Raw genomic sequence first — 21,562 nt, forward strand, 5'->3', positions numbered from 1 at the left:
CTGTTATACCCACTGTTATGGTATATTATGGTGAAAGGATACAGATTAAAATCCCCAAAGGGAAGAGATAGATAGGGCAGAGTCCAGGAAAGTTCCAAACATGGAGCTTCCAGTTATCCTCTCTCAGTTGACAGTGCTAATTTTCTTGGCAACAAAGTGTGAAACATGCACAGAGTCTTGCCAACCAGGGAAGCTCACCTGAGTCTTTGTGTCCAGAGTTTCTATTGGGACTTGATTACATAGACGTAGTTGACTGCCCATGTGGCTGACCTTTAGTTTCCAGCCACTCCAGGGATAGAACAGATACTGTGTGACCCAAAGGCCCCAGCATAAATCACATTGTTAGACTATCTGGTGTGGCCTAAGGCCACCAGGTAAACAAAGGCACTCTTATCAGGTATGACATTCCAAGGGCCTAGAGATCACTTTCCAGAAGGCAAGGCCAAAGGCCTGACCTCTCTTTGGGTAAAATTAATTCTTTACTACATACAAGGGAGAAGCTATCTTCCTTTCAACAGTCAGAAACTCCTCCGAGTTACTAATAGGAAAATGAATCCAGATAGACACAAATCCCCTTTGATCTCCACTGAAGCTTGGCTTTGTGATGTAGGTTTCTTGCCTGTCTTCACTGTTCCCATGAATGTCCTTCCCCTTTATGAGAGACTTGACTCACTGCACTGCGGTTTGGCCTTATTCTAAGAGTTCAACAGAACAGCCATATCACCAACAACACAACTACTCCCAATGTCCACTGAAAGAATTCACTCACATGGGTGGGTGTAGGAGAAAACACATTTTGTCACAGCATATAATTGACACAGAAATAACTGTAGCTGTGGGTCCACTGCAATCCACTCACAGGAAAATACTCTCACTGCTTGTGTTCAGTCCACCTGAGTCCTGAGGTTCCCATCCCTCCATTTGTGGGACTTATAAGTGTTCAGATTGTTGAACAGCAGATTTCTACAGGTGACAAATGGCCCGAGCTGAGAAGGGTGTCTTTGTCTGAATTTCTCCCCAAAGCAGAGCCTAGTACAATGGCTTGCAAGAAGATGATTTATTTGGGAGGAAGTGTTTCCAAAGGGGGGGATTTATTAGTCTGTTTCTGTTGCTTGTAACAAAATATATGGGACTGAGTATTTTATAAAGACAACAGAATTTATTGCTTAAGTTTCAGGCTGGGAAACCCACAGTCCAAGGAATACATCTGGTGGTGGCAGCAGTGACCCCTCATGTTGCAAGATGGTGGAAGCAGAAAAGAGCAGAGAAAGCTCCTCATGCACTCTCCTTTTAAAGCCCTCAGAACCATGCCCCTGACCACCATTATTACTCCGTTCACTACAGCATGATCCCCAGAATCTAATCTAATTCAAGGCCCCACCTTTCAATGACCATCATAGGATTTCCTGCCCTCAGCAGTTAATTCCCCCTCATTGGGGATTAAGCCTCAGTGAGGTTGGGGGCACCCAGTCTACAGCTGGGGGAGTTGGGGGTGGGGGTGGGAGGAGTGAAGCATGTTATCAAGATGATCCGCACTTTCAGAACCCAGGCTTGGAGATGCTGCTGCAGACCCTCCTAGGAGCTATGTAGAGTGCCTCTCAGAATGGTGTGCTCACAGATGGGAGAGGACTATATTTATGCACCAGCTCCTATTCCCTTTGGGGAAGGGTTGCTCCCTAGAGTGTTAACTCCCTGGTGCTTACAGCTCTGCACAGGTGTCTGGATGATGGAGTGGTTCCTGCAGGTGGTGTCAGAGAAGCTTGGGTCAGAAAGCAAGAGATACAAGGTCACACCTGCATGGGTTGCTGCAGCAATGGCTAGAGTAAAAAGGTAAGCCAAGAAGGTGTGAGGTGAGGCACAGAGGCTTATGATACAGGAGGCAGGAGAGGAGCAGCTCCAGGAGGTTCCTTCTTAGTCTCTTCTGCTCTGTGATAGCAGCGTCTCCTCTACCTTCCACCTTACGTGTGGAATATTTCTCATCCCTCCACTGGCTTTCCTGAGTTATCTTCTTGTCCTTTCCCGACCTTCATCTGGGAATAAAAATCTGGCCTTGCAACTTTCTCTCCCCCAAAACAATCTTTGTCTAGTACTTAGGTGGGCAGTTTCTTTGAATTTTATCTCTGGCCCGTTGGGGGCTTGAGGCAAGAAGTTGGCCCTGGGGAATGAATAAGTAAGACAAGGTAAAAGGAATGTAACATAGAGCTGAGCATCCCTGAAGCAGGGATTACAGAGCCGCTGAGGCTGTTGCATAGGGAATGGGTGACTAGCTGTGTGACTCCCTTGAACAAGTCATTTTACCTCCCTGAACCTTGATTTTCTCATTTTTGAAGTAAGGGGGTTAAACTATCTAACCTGTAAAGACCCTCCCAGGCCTAAAGTTCTATTTATTGAAGAGGAAGGAGGTGGTTCAGGAAGGGCAGTGGTGCAAAGGATGGATTAAGCATGGATAGCCCAGGGTTAGGGGGACCAGACCAAGACTGTCACAAGAGACCAGGCACTGGGGGTGGGACTAGGGCCTGGACTGGGGTATTACCCAGAAAATGGAGAAGAAAGAAAAGACATAAGGAACATTTTAAGAACAAAATCAACCTGAATTGGTGACTAGATGGAGGAAGAATGGAGATAAATCAGCACTGGTTTAAAAGTTCTAGATGATTGAAAGACTGTTAGAAGCAAAGAGCCCGATTAGACCTAGAGTCAGAAGCTCCTGGCCCTCATCTTGGGCGAGACACTGTTGAGTTGGGGGTCTTTGGGCTAGCCCAAACAAAGGGAAAATGAACAATATTGTTGCCATGCCATTCACAGAATATGGGAATCTGGGAGAAAATGACTGGACAGGTAAGGAGAAGTAGGACTTAATAAGCCAGGCATGCTGAGTGTGAAGTAGCAGAGAGACTGGAGCTTAGGACTGGGAGAGAGGAAATAATCAGTTAAGAGATTTAGAGATTATTCATTCATTCAAAACTTTATGAGCAATTACTATGTGTGCAGCATCAGTTAGATGGGAGAGTTAAGGTGGCAGATGGGAGGGGTTTGGGGATGACAGAGTAAGAGACAAGAGAAGGAATTTTAGGGATTGTCCAGGGTAGGGATTGGGATGAAAAAGAGGGATAGAGGGAAAAGCCTTGCAGTGATTGGAGAAGCAGGAATAAAAAAGAAGACGAGGGGGACATTTAAAGAAGGATGTCCACAGTGCCAAGGCCACAGAGACTTACAATAGGGGAAGAAAACTTTCACTTGGAGGAGCAGTTTTAGGAGGTGCCATTTTAAAGGCACGCTTGAACTCCCTCTGCTGAATCTTTTACAGTATTTTATATAAAATAGGATGCTTCGTGAAACCAAGACATTCGACAAGCAGCTTTAATACAGTGCATCTTTTATGTTTACTAGACTGAAGGTTTTCAGATCAAGGAGGAGAAATCTATATCTGTCTAGGAGAGAGAGATCTTACAAAATGAAACTATCAACCCAAATCTCTCTCCATTCAAAAATTACTAATAAAAAATCTTACCTGTCAAGAGCCAGCAGTAATAGCATTTTTGTTGCTTTATTGTTTTTAATCATGATCTTTCCTCAGAGCAGAGCACAGCTGTGGCAAATAAAATTAACTAAGTGGAAAACTGAAACTGCCATATGACCCTGAGACTCTGCTTTATGATGTGGCAAAACTGGAGACGCTTCCTCTCTGTAGGACAGAGCTTCCATCATTGTTGTCATTACCATGATTATTTATGACATGAGACTGAAGTTTCAGGACACCCTGAGACACAGACTGGCCAAAAGCATGCTGCTGTCCCCTTCTTCCCAGCCACACGCCCCTTCTTCCCAGACTTACTCAATGTCATCTGTACCACTCCTGCCCTGTGCCTGAAGGTGCAGGTCATAATTATCTACATAGCCCAGAGCACCTGGGCACATGGGGTGGGTGACAAGGGGTGGATCTGTCCCCACTCCAGGCCACCAAGCCCCTGCTGATATGAGCAGGCAACTGTTCCAAAAAAGGGAAAGTTTTTTGATCCCTTCTATTGCTTTCCTTGGTGCAGAAAATATGAGCTAAAAAAGACATCTAGTCATGACTCTTGGAGACAATTACAGAAATTTTTTTTTCTTTAGTAGGAATATTAAAATAAGAATACTTATTTAAAAATAAATTTTTACAGAGAAATTTTTCACAGGAAAATTGTATATATCGTATGTACTCTCCTGTGTAACAATCCCATAGTCTGTCTAGGAAGGTACACACAGATCCTGGCAATGTTTCCCTTGAGAAAAATAGATCATACTGAAGAAAATTCTTATCTGACCCATAATATATATAATATTATATATGTATAGCACAATTTTTATATTAATATTATGAATTATATTTATTATATTTATCCATTATTTATAGTCAACATAAACATTTTATACTTATGTTATAATTATATAAAAATTATATTAATATAATAATCAGGAGCTATAGTTGGTCAGCTAATCAAAAATTTCAGTTAAAAAGGAGAATCATTAAAATGGATATATACGTATCATCAATATTTTATTTTAATGTGTAACATATAAGTGCACATTTACTTTGGCAAGCGTTTGATGCAAACCAAAGCTTTTCCTTGACTGTCATCTGTTGATTTGTGCACTGCCTTCTTTCTGTCCTAAATCACTTTCATAATGCATCATTTGTGATTTCCAGTTTCCTTTCTTGAAGTAGGAGCCAGGAAATAAAGATACCTTTACAATCAGAATGCAGAAACTTTGGAAATTTCTCCTGCCCACTCCAAATTTTAGCCAGTTTGATCATTCCTAATATGATATTTTTTAGTGACTCAGTTTTATCACTGTAGGATGGGAATTCTATTCCAAAGTAATTCTGAAAATGGAAAAGTTTATACACTAAGATGTTCTATACATTATCATCCATATTTGAGAAAGAAAAATTCATGTAGACTGAGTAAAAAGTAGCACTTGTTTATTCAGGGTAATATTATATAGTCTTCAAAATTTTTACAACCAGCTGCCAAAAAAACAAAACAATGAAATAAAAGAATTTTTACAAATATATATAATATCATAGAAAGTGCTTATTAAAACAAGTGAAAAATAGGATATAAAATAATACATGTAATATGATTAAAATTACTTTTAAAAACATTATATATTGAAAAATAACATAGGAGATTCAATAGTATTATGGGAGCTGTGCTTTCTAAAAATTTAAGTGATTTTTTCTCCTTCTACTTTATTTTCCTATTTCTGTTGTCATAAAAATAAAACATTATTTTAAAAAATATCTTTGTTTAGCATTTTGTGTTTTATAAATATCTTTCACAAACTGCACATCATATTTAGAAATTCAGCGATCCTGTGTGAGAAGTAGCACAGGAAATATTAGCCCCAATATACAGAAGAATAAACTGAGGCTCAATTACTTGTCCAAGGTTATAGAAAGTGTCTCTGTATAACTGATGCATAAAAAGTAGATAGTGTTTTTAAATGTCCATGAAACTTTTTTTTTTCTTTTTTCTCACCGGTAAGGGGATCGCAGCCCTCGGCTTGGTGTCACCTGCACCACGCTCAGCCAGTGAGCGCACTGGCCATCCCTACATAGGATCCAAACCCGCAGCCTCGGTGCTACCAGCGCCACACTCTCCCAAGTGAGCCATGGGGCTGGCCCAAATGTTCATGAAACTTAATGTCAAATCAAAACTATGTTCACAAATTCATTACGATTAAACTTACATCTATGAAGTCATTTGGATTATAATCAAACAGGAAATGGAACAATCTTATTAATGACCACTAATTTCAGTGGGAAGATTTTCATAAACAGAAAACAGCTTCTTAACAAATGATTCAACAACTTGGGGCTCTCATATGTCTATGTCACTTAATTTTTACAACCTTGTATGGTGGGTGTAATTATTCCCATTTAATAAATAAGAGAGCTGAGGTTCAGACAGATTAAGCAATTGCTCAAGATTATATGAGTGCAACTAATAAGTAGCAGCTGGGACTTGAGGCTAGGTCTTTTGACTCCGAGCTCAGAGGCGATTCTGTTACCCCACAGCTGCCCGTCACAACCACATAGGCTCTCTCTTCTTCCAGACAAAATGCTAGCAAATGGCCATGTGTGATCCAGGCTCATTACTCTCCTATGAAGGATGTTTCCCTGTACCACTGTGTTGGACTCATTGCCTACCATTACTCTGGCTCTATTCACTGAAAGAGAATAGCTAACCAGCATTCCTGCTGATTCTCTTGACTCAGGGCCTGGGGACCTGAGCCAGTGTCTCCAAGAACCACTAACCCTTTCTCACCAGGCTCTCGAGAGAACCTACCCATTATCTTTTTATTATCCGTGACCTTCCTCGCTGGGGATTTCACTTGTAGTAACCTCCAAGACTTAAAAACTTCTTTTGAAGTATATTTTAATCATAAAAATTTAATTACAAAGCAGTAATTAATAAAAGAATAATTACTAATTTATAATTAAGTATAAAATTTTTAAGTTTAATCTTGTTATAAAATGTAATATTTGCTTGTAAGTGAAACAACCCAAATATATATACACAAAAACAGATATTTACCTTCTCCAGCTTCTGTCCATTCTTCACATCTGAGATAACCAAAGTTAATAGTTGATGTATAACTTAATACGTATATACAAACACATATAGGTTATTTTGTGGTTCAATATTTACAAATACAGGATTATAGTGTATATATTATTCAGCAATTTGCTTTTCTCAATAATATATCATGTCGGGCCGACCCCGTGGCACACTCGGGAGAGTGCGGCCCTGGGAGTGCAGCGGCGCTCCCGCCACGGGTTCGGATCCTATATAGGGATGGCCGGTGCGCTCACTGGCTGAGCATGATGCTGCCGGTCACAAAAAAGACAAAAAAAAAAAAAAGATAATAATAATATATCATGTATATCTCTCCAGGTCAATGGATACATTTGTTAGGATATAAGTTTGGCTGCTATAGCAAAGAGGTAACAAATACAGAAACTGCAATGAGATAGAGATTTATATATCTCCCAATCAAACATGTGGGTAGGTGATTCAGGAGTGGTAGAGTAGTGTTTGGGAGCTAGGTGTTCCTCTGCCATTCTCAACAAAAAGTTTCCATCTCATGATCCAAGACATTTGCTGCAGCTCCTTCTGTCATGTCCCATTTCAGTGGGTTGGAATAAAGATGAAGGGAAGGGCATGCTCTTTCCCTTTAAGAGCATGACAAAAATTTGCATACACTCCTCCAACTCATATCCATTGGCTGGAACTTAGTCACATAACACCACCTAGCTATAAGGAAGGCTGGGAAATGTAATCTTCAACTGGGTAAAAAAAAATCATTATTATATCAGAAGAGAGGAATTGATATTGAGGGACAACTAGCAATCATCTGCCACTTGGATATGACTCAACTTATTCATTTCAATAGCTAGGAAGTATTCCATAGTGTGGATATATTCAACCATTCCTGTTAATGGTCGTTCAGCCCATTTCCACTTTTATTATGCCACTGCAAACAATACTGCAATAGCTGTTTATATATACATATCCTTATATCCAGGTAACTTGATCTCTTAGGGCTAGTCCCTGAAATGGGATTAGTAGGCCAAAGGAAAAATGTATTTTAAAATTTTATAGAGGGTTCTGCTTCTGGCTTGGCCTACTACATAAACCCCATACAGTCTATCCCTCATGCTGATTACAACTAAAGAATGGCCAAAACATAAAAAGCAACTACCTGAATACTCTGAAAAGTAAACAACAGCAGCAGATTGTGAAAGGGAGTCAAAATTTGAAGAAGCAACCTGAAAGAAAATGAATTTTTCATTTTTATTCTCTTCTCTTTCATGGCTTTGCCCAGAGGGCAGGTTCCAGTCATGCAGCTGCGTCGCACAGCAGCAGCATGGATGGCTAAAATGCTTATAGAAAATTTATCTTTTTAGCCAAAGGAAGGGGGTATAGGGATTTCTGTGGGCTATGGAAAGTGGGAGGAAACTGGAGAGAAGAGAACGGAAGATAGGGATTCCCCAAATCTATGCATGAACTTGCACAAGTCTCAGGATCCCCCTGAGTTGCATATGAATCAGATATACCCAAAGTACAACAAAGGTTTTGAGAACTGAACTGACATTGAAACCAATGCCTACAGAACTTATAGTCTGAACCTAACTAGTTAATTATCTGCTAAAACAAACAAGGTGCGCGTGCGCGCGCGCGCACACACACACACACACACACACACGAGTCAGTGCTCTCCAGAGGATTCTAACAGGACCCAGAGTCTACCCAATACAACATTAACAATATCTAGGATACAAAATTATTTGACAGATACAGAAACAGGTAAATGTGACCAATTTTCAAGGGAAAGGAAAATCAGCAGATGTCAACACCAAGATTACCCAAGATGAGTTCAAAGCAGCCATTTTGACTATGCTCCATGAGCATATACATGAAGCAAAGGTAAAACACTCAGAATGAATGGAAAGAAGACAGAAGTCCTCAGCAGATAAATAGAAACTATATAAAAGAACAAATTATTTTAGAACTGAAAAATACAATTTCTGAAATAATAAACTCACTGGATATGCTCAATAGCAGGATGGAGGAAAGAATCAGTGAACTTGAAGACAGATCAATAGAAACTATCTAATCTAAAAAGCAAAGAAAAAGACTGAAAAAAATAAACAGAGACACAGACATATGTGAGCACTGTGATGATTGATCTTAACATGTCAACTCAACTGGGCTAAGGGATACCCAGATAGCTGATAATACATTATTTCTAGGTGTGTCTGTGAAGGTGTGTTTCTGGAAGAGATTAGAATTTGAATTGGTAAACTGAGTAAAGATCACCCTCACCAGTGTGGGTGGGCATCATCCAATCATTGAGGGCCTAAATAGAGTAAAAATGCAGAGGAAGGGTTAATTTGCTCCCTGTTTGAGCGGGACATCCATCTTCTGCTGCCCTCAGACATGGTCCCTGGTTCTCAGGCCTTTGGACTCAGACTAAATTGCACCACCAGCTTTCTTGGTTCTCCAGCTTGCAGACAGCAGATTGTGGGACTTCTTGACCTCCATCATGTGAGCCAATTCTTATAATAAATCTCTAGCTAGCTAGCTAGATGTTAGATAGATAGATAGATAGATAGGGGTTCTATAGGTTTTATTTCTCTGGAGAATCTTGACTAATATAGGCACTATCAGAAAGTCGAATATATGTATCATTAGAATTCCAGAAGAAAAGCTTAAAATTTGGGGCAGAGAAAAAAATATTTGAGGAAATAATGATTGAAAACTTCTCAAATTTGGTGAAAGATATAAATGTACAGATTTAAGAAGCTCAACCATCCCTAAACAGTATAAATTAAAAGGGAACCATGCCTAGACATTTGATAATCAAATTGCTGGGAAAAAAATCCCAAGTGGTGCTAACACCATCAAGGTCAAGGGTTCAGATCCCCTTACTGGCCAGCCACCAGACAACACAACAATGACAAAGCAAACAAACAAACAGAAATTTTAAAAGCAGCTAGAGAAAAATGACACATTACATACAAGGGAAACATCATGGAATTCTAATCAGAAATCATGGAGTACAAAAGATGATGAGACAATACATATGAAGTCTTCAAAAAGTTCATGGAAAGATTCATATTATCTTTTAAGTCCATTTTTCCACACACTTTTTGAAGTACCGTCATATTTAAAAAGTGATAAAAAGAATTGTTAACCTAGAATTTCATATCCTGAAAAAATTACCTTCTAAAATAAAGATGAAATAAAGACATTCTCAGAGGAGGAAAACTAAAGGAACTTGCCTCCAGCAGACCTACTCTGAAAGAAATGCTAAAGAAAGTCCTTCAGGCTAAAGGGAAATAATACCAGAGGGAAATTTATATCTTCAAGAATGAAGAAAAAGCAACAGAAATAGTAATTATCTGTTAATATAATATAAAATATATACATAAGTACAAAAAATTATTTTTCCCTTTAAGTTCTTTAAAATACATATGACTGTTGTAAGCAAGAATGCAAACATTGGTGGGGTTTTCAATGTACATGCATGTACTATATATGACAAGTATAACATAAAGGTCAGTTGGGGGGTTTGTAAAGAAGTATACATACAGTTACAAGGCTTCTATGTTTTACTTGGACTGATACAATACTAACTATAAACTATGTAAGTGTAGAAATGCATATATAATCCCTAGAGGAATCACAAAAGAAAAAAAAAAATACAAAGATATATAGCCAAAAATCCAAAAGATAAATTAAAATGGAATACCAAAAAACAGACCAATGATTCAAAAGAAGGAAGAACAGGGGGAACAGAGAAAAAACAGAGGTAACAATCAGAAAACAAAATAATAAAATTGTAGTCCAAAGTCTAGCCATATCAATAATTACATTAAATATAAATGATCTTAATATACAATTAAAAAACAGGTATTGTCAGATTAAATAAAAAACAAGACCCAACTATATGCTGTTTATGAGAAACCCATTTTAAATATGAGTATGTATACAAGTTAAAAGTAAAGAATGAGTAGAGATATATCAAGCAAACACTAACCAAAAGAAAGCTGGTGTACTTATATTGATAGCAGACAAAGTAGATGTCAGAACAAGGGATACCACCAGGGATAAGAATCATATTACATATTGATTAAGGAGATAACTTATAAAGATGACAACAATCATATTGTGTATGCTCCTAATTAATAGCAGAGTTTCAAACTGCATGAAGCAAAAACTGATGGAACTGCAGAGAAAGAGACAAATTCACAATTATAATTGACTTGAACACTCTTTCAGTAGTTGTAGAATAAGTAGATAGAAAGTGATCAAAGAAATAGAAGACCTGAACAACACTATCAACCAACTGGATCTAATTGCCATTTATAGAACTTTCCACCCAACTCTAGCAGAATACACTCTCTTTTCAAATGCACATGAAACATTCATCAAGATAAACCATTTTCTGGGCCATAAAACAACAACTTTAACTCACTTAAAAGAATTGAAATCATATAATGTATGTTCTCTGACCATAAAGGAATTAAACAAGAAATCAATAACAGAAATATATCTAGAAATCCCAAATATTTGTAAGTTAATATTTTATAAACATTGCCTGAACATTTTCCCAAAGGTTTAGCAAAGCACATTCCCATGTAGGAGAGTGCTCCTTTACTGAAGAGAACTCCTTTCTTCAAAGGTGGTTTGGAGGACAAATGAGATTTATGAATGATCTCAATACTAAGAAGAGTATTTTGCTTTAGAAGAAGGAGTGTATATTACAGAAATAGTATGGGATTTGGGGCTAACTGGTTGTGTGACATTAAGGAAAACACTCTACCTTTCTAAATTTCACTTCCCTGTAGCAAAGAATCACCACCGAAGACACTGTAGTCTGATATTTGGTTTCCAATCCTGTTGCCTTTACTTACTAATATGTGATCTTGGGCAAGTTAATTACCCTCTCTTTGCTTCAGTTTCATCACCTGTATAATAACAATAATAATGCAGGTCACCATATGTCCTTGTTTGTCTGGGACAATTCTGGCTTATGCTTGTTTTTCTACTATAATTATTAAAGTGTCCTGGTTTAGGTAGTAAATTATATGCTCACTCTAATAACAGTAGCTATATATTATAGGGTTGCTAAGAGGATAAAATTAGACATATATAAAGTGTTTTTGAATGGTGCCAGCCAGCAAGGCTCAATCAATATTTGAGTGCCTGCTACAGTCCAGGCACTTTCCTAGGTGCAAGGATGTGGTGGTAGTCAGGACAGACACTACACTGAGTCTGGGGTATGGCATGGTGGTTAAGTGCACAGGCTCTGATACTAGATGACCTTGAAAGGGACCTTCGGCAGAGAACGGCCATCTTTGGGGTAACTAAGGCCAAGCAGAAAATTTCAGTTAGCCATTAGCTTAGGAACAATGCTATTACAGCCAGTGACTTGCTGGACTCACAATTCTCCTTCTTCAAGTGAGTCACAGTCATTCCAAGCCAAGGAACTGATAATCATCAATTCCTTGAGGTTACCAGAGAAATTGAGAAACTGACCATAGGCTGAAACTGTTCAAGGATGAAATCGTGCCCCAAAAGGATCCTTCTCAAAAGTTTATTTCTGTTTATCTCCCATTACACGCTCTTATATTGATTTACTTTAGATGTTGCACACCTAAAATTAAGAATTCAAACTAAGTTTTCTTGTTTCCCTTACCTTTCCTAATCAAATGCAAACAAAGGAATTCCAAGAGCACTCTGGCTGATTATTAACTCACTTTCTTGACTGAAGGAAAACTGCATCCACATTAGTTAGAGGTATGAGTTAGGTATTTTTATGTTCCAGTGTTGCTTGACTGAGGTTATTGTCTTTGAGCTTTCCCTAGGAGATAAATACACCAGCCTGAGATAACATCAAGGGTTTGAAGCTGACCAGTCTACCAACTGCAGACTCCATGATGCTAAAGTCCCCAGTCCATCATGGGACCCTGACGTCTGACTCAGACACTCTGCTGATCCCATGACCCGCCTCCCCCTTTACCTGCAGAACAAAACCCTTACCTCACTTTCTTGCCTCTTCCCCTTAATAAACCCCATAATAGGCATCAGAAGTTGATATGATTTTAGCCTAGTCATCTCCCAGATGCTCGTTATCTGAATAAAGCTTCCAATCCTTGCACCAACTTTTGGACTTTCAGGTCATTTGTTTAGTGCAAGAGGGCAGTCGAGCCTGTCAACAGTAACAACCTGAGTATGAATCCTGGTCTACTAGCTGTGTGACCTTGAGGAAGTAATTTGACTTCATATTTGTGATATGGGTTGTTATGAAGATTGCATGGGTTAATATTTGCAGAGCACTTAGACCAATACCTGGTACATATTAAGTGCTGCATAAATATCTGTTAAATAGAATAAATAGAACTTACATTTTAAATGTTAGAAAGATTAAATGTATTATCATATTCTATGTTGATATGTACTTATACTGGAGACTTACCCCCCACCCCCTTTTAAAAAATTTATTGAATCAAAATCAATTATACATATTTTGGGGGTTGAACATTGAGATATGTTGATTAAATCAATATTGCTAGCATATATATTGTTACAAATTGTAACAATTCTTTATGCCCCTTGACCAATCTCTCCCCATCCCCCATTCCCTCCCCCCCCCAATTGCCCTAGATTTCTTCTCTCCTTCTGAAAGAATAATGGTTACTCTGTTAACTTGTTGCCTAGATGATCTGTCCAATGCTGAGAGATGTGATCAGGTCCCCCAATATTATCATAGAGCAGATGCTTTTTCTGTCACTCTGAAATGGGTTTTGTGGAAAGAGACATCCTCTTCTTTTTTTTGTTTCTGCTGGTGACTCTTCTTGTGTGAATCCACTCCAGTGGTTGGCAGACGATCTGCATGGTGGCTGTGTCTAGCCGCTTTTGCAGCAGCCATGGTTACTGTGGTGGCTGTGGTGGGCCACCCACGTGGAGGTGCTGTTTTTGGTATGCTCCTTGGCACTGGCGGTATGCCTGGTTGTGGGTTGTGTTTGGTCTCCTTCTCCATGCCTCTGGTCCCTGGGCAGGCCCCAAGGCGCTGGCGCCATGTGCCTGGTTGTGGGAGAGGTGTCCAGTCCCCTTCTCCATGTCCTGGGTCCCTGGGTGGGCCCCAAGGTACTGGCACAGTGTGCCTGGTTGTGGGAGAGAGGTCCAGTCCCCTTCTCCTTGCCTCGGGTCCCTGGGTGGGCCCTGAGGTACTGGCATGGTGTTCCCTGTTGTGGGAGGAGGGTCTGGTTCCTGGCTCCATACCTCGGGTCACTGGGTGGGACCCAAGGTGCTGGCTTGGTGTGCCTGGTTGTGGGAGAGGTCTGGTCCCCTTCTCCATACCTCAGGACTGTGGGTGGGCTCTGAGGTGCTGGCATTGTGTGCCTGGTTGTGGGAGGGTGGTCCAGTCCCCTTCTCCATGCCCCGGGACTGTGGGTGGGCCCTGAGGCACTGGTGCAGTGTGCCTGGTTGTGGGAGAGAGGTCCAGTCCCCTTCTCCATGCCTCGGGTCCCCGGGTGGGCTCTGAGGTGCTGGCATGTTGTGCCTGGTTGTGGGACGGTGGTCTGGTCTCCAACTCCATACCTCGAGTCCCTGGGTGGGCCCCAAGGCACTGGCTCAGTGTGCCTGGTTGTGGGAGAGAGGACCATTCCCCTTCTCCTTGCCCCAGGTCCCTGGGTAGGCTCTGAAGTGCTGGAATGTTGTGCCTGGTTGTGGGAAGGTGGTCTGGTCTCCAACTCCATACCCCAGGTCCCTGGGTGAGTCCCGAGGCGCTAGCTCAGTGTGCCAGGTTGTGGGAGAGAGGTCTGGTCCCCTTTTCCTTGCCTCGGGTCCCTGGGCATGCCCCAAGGTGCTGGCATGGTGTGCGTGGTTGTGGGGGGGTGGTCCAGTCCCCTTCTCCATGATTCAGGTCCCCAGGCTGGCTCTGAGGCACTGGTGCAGTTTGCCCGGAAGTGGGAGTGGGGTCCGGTCCCCAGATCCAAGCCTCCAGTTCCCAGGCAGGCCCCCAGGTGCTGGTAGTGTGCCTGGGCTGGAACTAATTTTTTGTATTTTGCTTCTAACACGGGGGGGGGGGGGGGGGGGGACTTCCTGTGGGAACCAGTACTTGAGCTGTGTGGTTGTTTAAATTGCTGCTTTGCTGCTGATTCCCTAGGGAAGGCTTTTTGTGCAGCTCAGGGTTTAATGGTTGACCTTATAGATACTTCCGGCTCTCCAGAGACTCGGTGCACCTGGGTTGTGTAGAAACTCTGATCTGGGCCTGAGTCTTTTCATCAAACTGCACCCCATGCAATTCTGCATTCCTGACCAGTCTCCTCTGAGTGGTCCTGCGGTGACTGGAGGGCAGGCCAGCTGTCCTTGCTGTGTCCCAGTGTTCCCCTGGTGGGCCCGTCTCCGCCACCGCCCGTGATGCAAACACTTCCCATGGGATGGGCCCTGTGCCGGTCCCTTGCGATGACTCACCGGCTTCTGAGTGGCTCCCTTTTTTCAGCTGTTCTGGCTCCTCCCTCCTGCGTGGGTCCACGGGAACCCTATTAGTGGTCTTGCTGTCCTCGGTGCCACGAAGGCCCTGTTCTCTCCTGCTGCCTCCTAGTGACTCCATCTGAAGGGCTCAGCTGCGGCTTCTGCCGGCTCCTGCTCCATGCACCCATCAGCTTGAGCCTTAAAGCAGCCGCGGCCCGAAATGCTCAGAGCAGCTTTTTCTTTCTCTCATCGTAGTTTCTCCCACCTTCATGAACTCCGTAGGTCTCTCCTCCTCTTCCCTTGAGCTCCAGCGGCCCCAGCTTGGCTGATGTTACATTTTTATAGTTGTAAATTTGGTTGATTTGTGGGAGAGAGTGACGCTGGGAACCGTCTATTCTGCCATCTTGATTGGATCTCTTCACCACCCCCCTTTTTTTTTAATTAAAGCTGTCCATTTTGGTGGTTTTTCCAAAATAAAGACTCCTTCAATGGTGAATTGAAGATTCTCAGAAGACTGCCAGGAACTTTTAGAGGATCATTTTTTCTAGCTTAAAAACAAACAAACAAAAAAACCCAGCGACTATAATCCTGTCATGTTCTCACAGTGACCATAGAAACTAGATATTATCATTCTCTTAAAGAAATTGAGGCTCAATGACTCTCCAAGGTCACAGAACTTTGTGTCTTTTTGATCAAGTCCTTAGCAAAGGTGGTAAGGTGCACGCTGCATTTAAGCGTGTTTGCCAGAAGACAGCTAGCAAGCTCCGTTCGTCAGCTCAGGCCAGAACAAGTATAAATAACACATTCTCAAAGCAAGTGTGAAGAACCTAGATTGTTTCAATGTTACAGATAGAAAAGTTATAATAGTGAAACCTTAATTTGAACTCTCCTGAGCCCATATATAGAAAACCACAGTGATGGAAGAAACCCTGAAGCTGCCGAGTGCTATGGATACAACAGCAGCCCTTACTCTTGTGGGATGGGATAACACACACTCACCAGGGTGCCACTTGCAGCCTAACTATACCCGACTTAGTGTTTATAGGCCCTCCTCACCCACCCACCCACAGGCTTTGACAGATTTCGCCCATCTTCTGTGACCAACATGCATAAGCACTTTATTTTCTCAGTGTCAAGGGCCTCCAAACATTTCCAATAGCAAATGTATACGTGTGTAATTCAGCCTTTGCAGACTGAAACTTGACTGCAGTGGCAACCTTTATATGCCATAAAATATGCGCATCAATGCGCTTGGTAATGCTTCTCACTCTTCCCAACCTTCTGGAATGTGCCTGTTAAATATCATAATCTTTTTTACTCTGAGTGCCTTTTCCCCTGGAGCCTTGCCAGTGCTCTACACATGATGGCCTATTTTTGGGTCCCCTTGAGACCAGAGATGGCGCTCAGGCCTTAAATCTAAAGGCATCCGAGCTTGTCCTCATTTTAAACATTTCTAATATGATCAGGAAGAGGCCTTGAAAAATGGACTTCTCTTACCTTTGCTTTCTCATGTGCCCTAGGGAAGTCCTGATTTAGAAGATGCCCCTCTTACTCAAGTTTAAGGGGCAACCACTGCTAACATCTCTGACTGTGGGCTGATGTTTAATATCCCTGAAGAAGGCCACAAGATTTTGACCTGTCTCCCAGGCTTCTTTAGATAAGTTAGTAGTGTTTTACAGATCTAAAAGGAGAATAATAAAGAACAAAGACTGCAAATCTTGGAATCATGAAAGGGAGGAAGAATCACGTTTTTCTCTTTAAATAATTAATTATTTAAATGTATAATTTTACGGATGCATTGATCCCGCTTGATAGTAGTCACAACGGAAAATTCCTTTCCTTTCCAAATTCTGTTCCTAGACTTAATTCCAGCTATTAGCTAATGCCAGAGGTGAAATCCCATTGAGCATTCCATGCACTGCTAGAAATCCTATGATTCACTCAGTTCTGGGTTAATTGTTGATCTTGTGGTGGGTGTTACTTTTTCTACTGGATTGTCAATTTCTAACTGTTGAGATGCCAGGCAAAAGAACCTGTGAGAGAAGGAAAAGAATAAAGGGACAAAGAATCTGAGAAAATTTGCTTTCTCCCTGGAAGCCTTTTCTGTCTTCATGCCGCAGGGAACAGTTGAACCATTAAAAATCCATTTATAATTTAGTGTTGGTGAAATCAGGAGGTTTGGGGAATATTGGTCCTGAACAAAGGCAAGAGTGGCAAATCCTGATAAATTCTGTGAAAGGGAAAAAACAGGATTTTGAAAAGTTTAAATATAGAATGTCACATTAGTCACTAAACTTACATGGTTCTACTTAAGGTTATTTTTTAAAACAAATGCTACTTGGGTAAATTCCTTTTAAAAAGAAACTAAAATAAAATATACATATAGTTTTGGTAGGAATACACTTTTTTTCTGGAAATTACCAGAACCACAACATGTCACTGGTCTAGGCAATGCTGATTCACAACTGACTGTGTAAGAAATCTGAGAGTGAAGTAATACAGCATTGTGACTCAGCTGGCCAAATTAGTCTTAAGCATTTTCCCCAAGGGATTAAATTCCATCAGCTGATGTAGCTACCAAAGTGAAATTCACACTATCCCCTATGCTTTGTCAGAGGCAGGGAGAGGCCAATAAGAGTACTGGAGGAGTAAAGGCTGGAGTCATGCACCGAAAGTCTCGTTTGAATGGAAGCAGCATGTGGACTCTCATAGACCAGCATCTGAGTTCTTTGAGTCATCTCCCCACTCTAGCTCAGTGCATCCAGTGATGCAATTTGGTTTTCCCTTTTGCAGTGAGATGTAATTGGCCACAAGGTACTCATTCTGCAACTACTGCTCAAATGCAGGCAAATCAGTCCATTTACCTGTTCTAGAAATACTGTGATCTAAGGTTGTGCTAATAGAAACCTTAAGAAAGCGAGACACACAAAACAAGTGGAACTTCCTGGGTCTTCCTGGCATTCAGGAGCAGGGCAATAGAGCATACCATATTTAGTAGTCAGGATTTTATTGCACAGCTCTTCACCATTTACAAAATTATTTTTACTAGCATCATATTAATTGGCAGGCAGCCTTTTTTGGTGGGAAAAACACAGCTTTAGAGTCAAGCAGAGCTGTACTTTGACCCTGGTGCCATCACTCAGGAACTCTGGGACCTCAGACCTGAACACTTTGCCCCTGTAACCTCCATTCCTCATTGGTAAGTGCAGGTGGTGATATCCAGCTAAAACAGTTGCTGTGAAGAGTGAGAGATACCATATTTCAAGTTCTTAGTAGGGTAGCTGGTCCAAGGAACACACTTAGAGACTGTTATCATCTTATCATATTTAGTCTTCTTAAGCAGGACATAAACTTTCCATTCATACTGATTTGTCTTGCTTTTATTTTTCTATCTTCCCCCAGAATTTAAAAATTACTTCCTTAACAAAATATCCTGTCTGGAATGATTAATGCTTTCATTGTTGTTGTTGTTATGAGTAGAATTTTTAGTCATTATAAATTTTACGTCCATGTAGAAATGCAATTTGTGTGAATTTCTCTTATATCCTGCAACTCTGACTAACTTTTGCATTTCCTTCATTTTGTTGCTGTCGTTGTTGACTTTCCTAATAATGCAACAGGTACTTTAACCAAAAGCAAGTACAATCAGAAAACAACTTATTCCTTCTTTCCGCTGCCTGTAAAACATGCTCTTATGGGACTGGTTCCTCCCCTGCCCTGGACAAAATCTGTGCTGTATCCTATGATTTCTCTGGTCATTTTAGGTGGGTGCAATATTAAAAGTCCATAACAATTGGTCCAGCAGTGGCCCCAGACAGTGGGAGCTCATGCTGGCCAGAGCACTGGAACAGGCTCCTACCCCAACTTGAGAAGAGGAGGTGAGATCCACTCCTCTCCATTTCCTTGCCTGTAACTTCTGCCCCTCTTTCCCAGTCACCAGGAAGATGCTGGCAACTCCGCTGGGGACAGGGTGAGGAATGGGGGAAGCAGGTGATTGGAACCAGGAAAGATGGAACTTCACACAGATGCAATCTGGCACTGGTGTCTCTGATGGTGGCAGTATGGGACACCATCAGGAAAGCGTGGATAGCCACTGCCTTCATTTCTACAACTATTTCATAGATTGGAGTGTGCATGTGTAACTGGGACTGTGAGATGTAGGTGGCAGGCAGAATCAAATGTTGATATCGCCACCCACTGGGCACAGAATGTAACGCAGCTCTTAGATCAGGCTGAGCTGTCTCCCCTCAGCCTGCAGTTTGAGGTAATGGAAACACGAATATCAAAGAACTTGTGAACTCTGCTTTGAGTTCAGAAAGGTAACAGGTACTACCTCAGTTGGAAATTCCACGTAGTGTCTGATGACCTTCCCCAATCTAGATCTGAGAATTTTTAACCCTGTGGGATTCTAGTTTCCTCCTTTTAGATCCTTTTCCTATGGAATGTTAAATCTAGAAAGGAAATTCAGGGTCGTGTAGCTCAGCTCTCTCCTTTTACAGATGGAGAAACAAAACACCAAAGAGGTAGACTATGTTGCTCAGGTCCTAAATAAGTGAAATGAGTTGCCCAAGGTTGGGCTGGGAGTCAGGAATTGGGGGGTGCCCTGGATTGGGAATTCTAGGCTGACAGGATAGCATAATCAAGGGCACAGAGGTGACCTCCCTGTGTAAACTCAGATAATCACTCAGTTTCCTGAGGCCTCCAATTCCTCATCTGTCAACAGAGGATAAATAAACAACTTCTAACTCCTTGTTGGTGTTGTGAAGATTAAATGAGAGGTACACGTGAAGCACCTAACACATGGTGAAGCATTTCATGTGAAGCACTTAACAGTACACTACCTGGCACATAGTACACTGGCAATGAATGGTCCCTAGGATGACAACTATGACAGTGGGGGCGGTGATGAGGATGGTGATGACCAAGGCATTGGTATTTAATCAGTGACATGCAGTTTAGAGTGGCTGGAATATTAGGTCAGGTAGGGAACGGGGAGGTGTGGGGAAGGAGGCAGAAGATAGGACTCTTGCTTTCCCTCTCGCCCTGCCAAGCTTGTCCCCAGACTGGGTCATCTTCTTGGTCTCCTGTCTCTGACTCTCCTCCAGGATGCTGAGGACTGTGTAGAAGGTCACAAAACCTCACTGATGGGTTCCCTACCAGTTCACACTCTCACTTCAATTATGTCTTAACTGGTACTTAAAAGGCCTTTTACTCATCTCTGGTTTGCTATTTGATTCCCAAAGTTCTCTGGGCCTTTTGACATTCCCCACGCACCTAATCAATTGCTTCTCTGAGATTAAGAAACCATCTAATTTTTGTTCCCTCAACTCCCCTCCTCTCTATCTCAAAACTCAAGCCATCCACCCTCTGTTCCACCTCAGAATGGCTCTCTCCTCCCTTCTCTTTTCTTTTAACTTGTGTCCTAGATGCCATCTCTTCCCACCTCCTCTGCTATCATTTTCCACCTTTCCTCCACTTCATATCTCCAGCCACTCCCTCTCTTTTCTTCTTCCCCAGGTCCCTCCATTTTATAAAACCTTTCTGGGTCTTTCTGTAGGAGGTAATCTGAAATTGAAAAAAAAAAAAAATCTATGACACATGGGAAAGGAAGTTCACAGTAATGTTTTTATAACACAGAAAACCTTAAAATAACCAAAAATATCCAACAGTGGGGGACTCAAAAAGTGGTGATAGATTCATTCAGTGATATATCATGTAGTCATTACATGAATGATAATAAAATGTATTAAAAGGAAAATAATTATAAAAATTATGAATGAGAAGCGATAAATACAAAATTTTATGTACTGCACCGGTACACATATATACACTGTAGACAGTGTGGGCAAAGAGCATGGGCTCTGTAGCCAGATTCCCTGGGTGCAAATCCATTGATTAGGTGTATGACCCATCTTACAGAATAGTTAGGAGGTTTGAATGAGAACTTTTTTTGATAAAATATACATAGCATAAAATTGACCATTTTGATCATTTTTAAATACACAATTCAGTGCCATCAAGTGCATACACAATACTGTGTAACCATTACCACTATTCATTTCCAGAACCTTTTCATCATTCCATGTGAACTCTGTACCCATTAAACAATAACTGCCCATTCTCCCAGCCCCTGGCAACCTCTATTCTACTTTCTCTATTCATTTGACTATTCTAGGTACCTCATATAAATGGAATCATACAATATTTGTCTTTTTATGTTTGGCTTATTTCACTTAGCAAAATGTCTTCCATGTTTAAATATGTTGTACCATGTGTCAGAATTTCCTTCCTTTTTAAGGCTGAATAATAATCCGTTGTATGAAGGTACTTCAAAAAGTTCATGGAAAGATTTGTATTGTCTTTTAATTCTATTTTTCCATGAACTTCGTGAAGTATACTTGTATGGATATGCCACATTTTCTTTATCCATTCATCTGTAAAGACAATATTTTTAAAGTATTTAGAAAAGTGATTGTCACATAATATGAGATTGCTAAATGACACTTAGTAATTATTATTGTTGTTACGAG

Source organism: Cynocephalus volans, chromosome 6 (assembly GCF_027409185.1).
Source record: "Cynocephalus volans isolate mCynVol1 chromosome 6, mCynVol1.pri, whole genome shotgun sequence".
Classification (NCBI taxonomy): domain Eukaryota; kingdom Metazoa; phylum Chordata; class Mammalia; order Dermoptera; family Cynocephalidae; genus Cynocephalus; species Cynocephalus volans.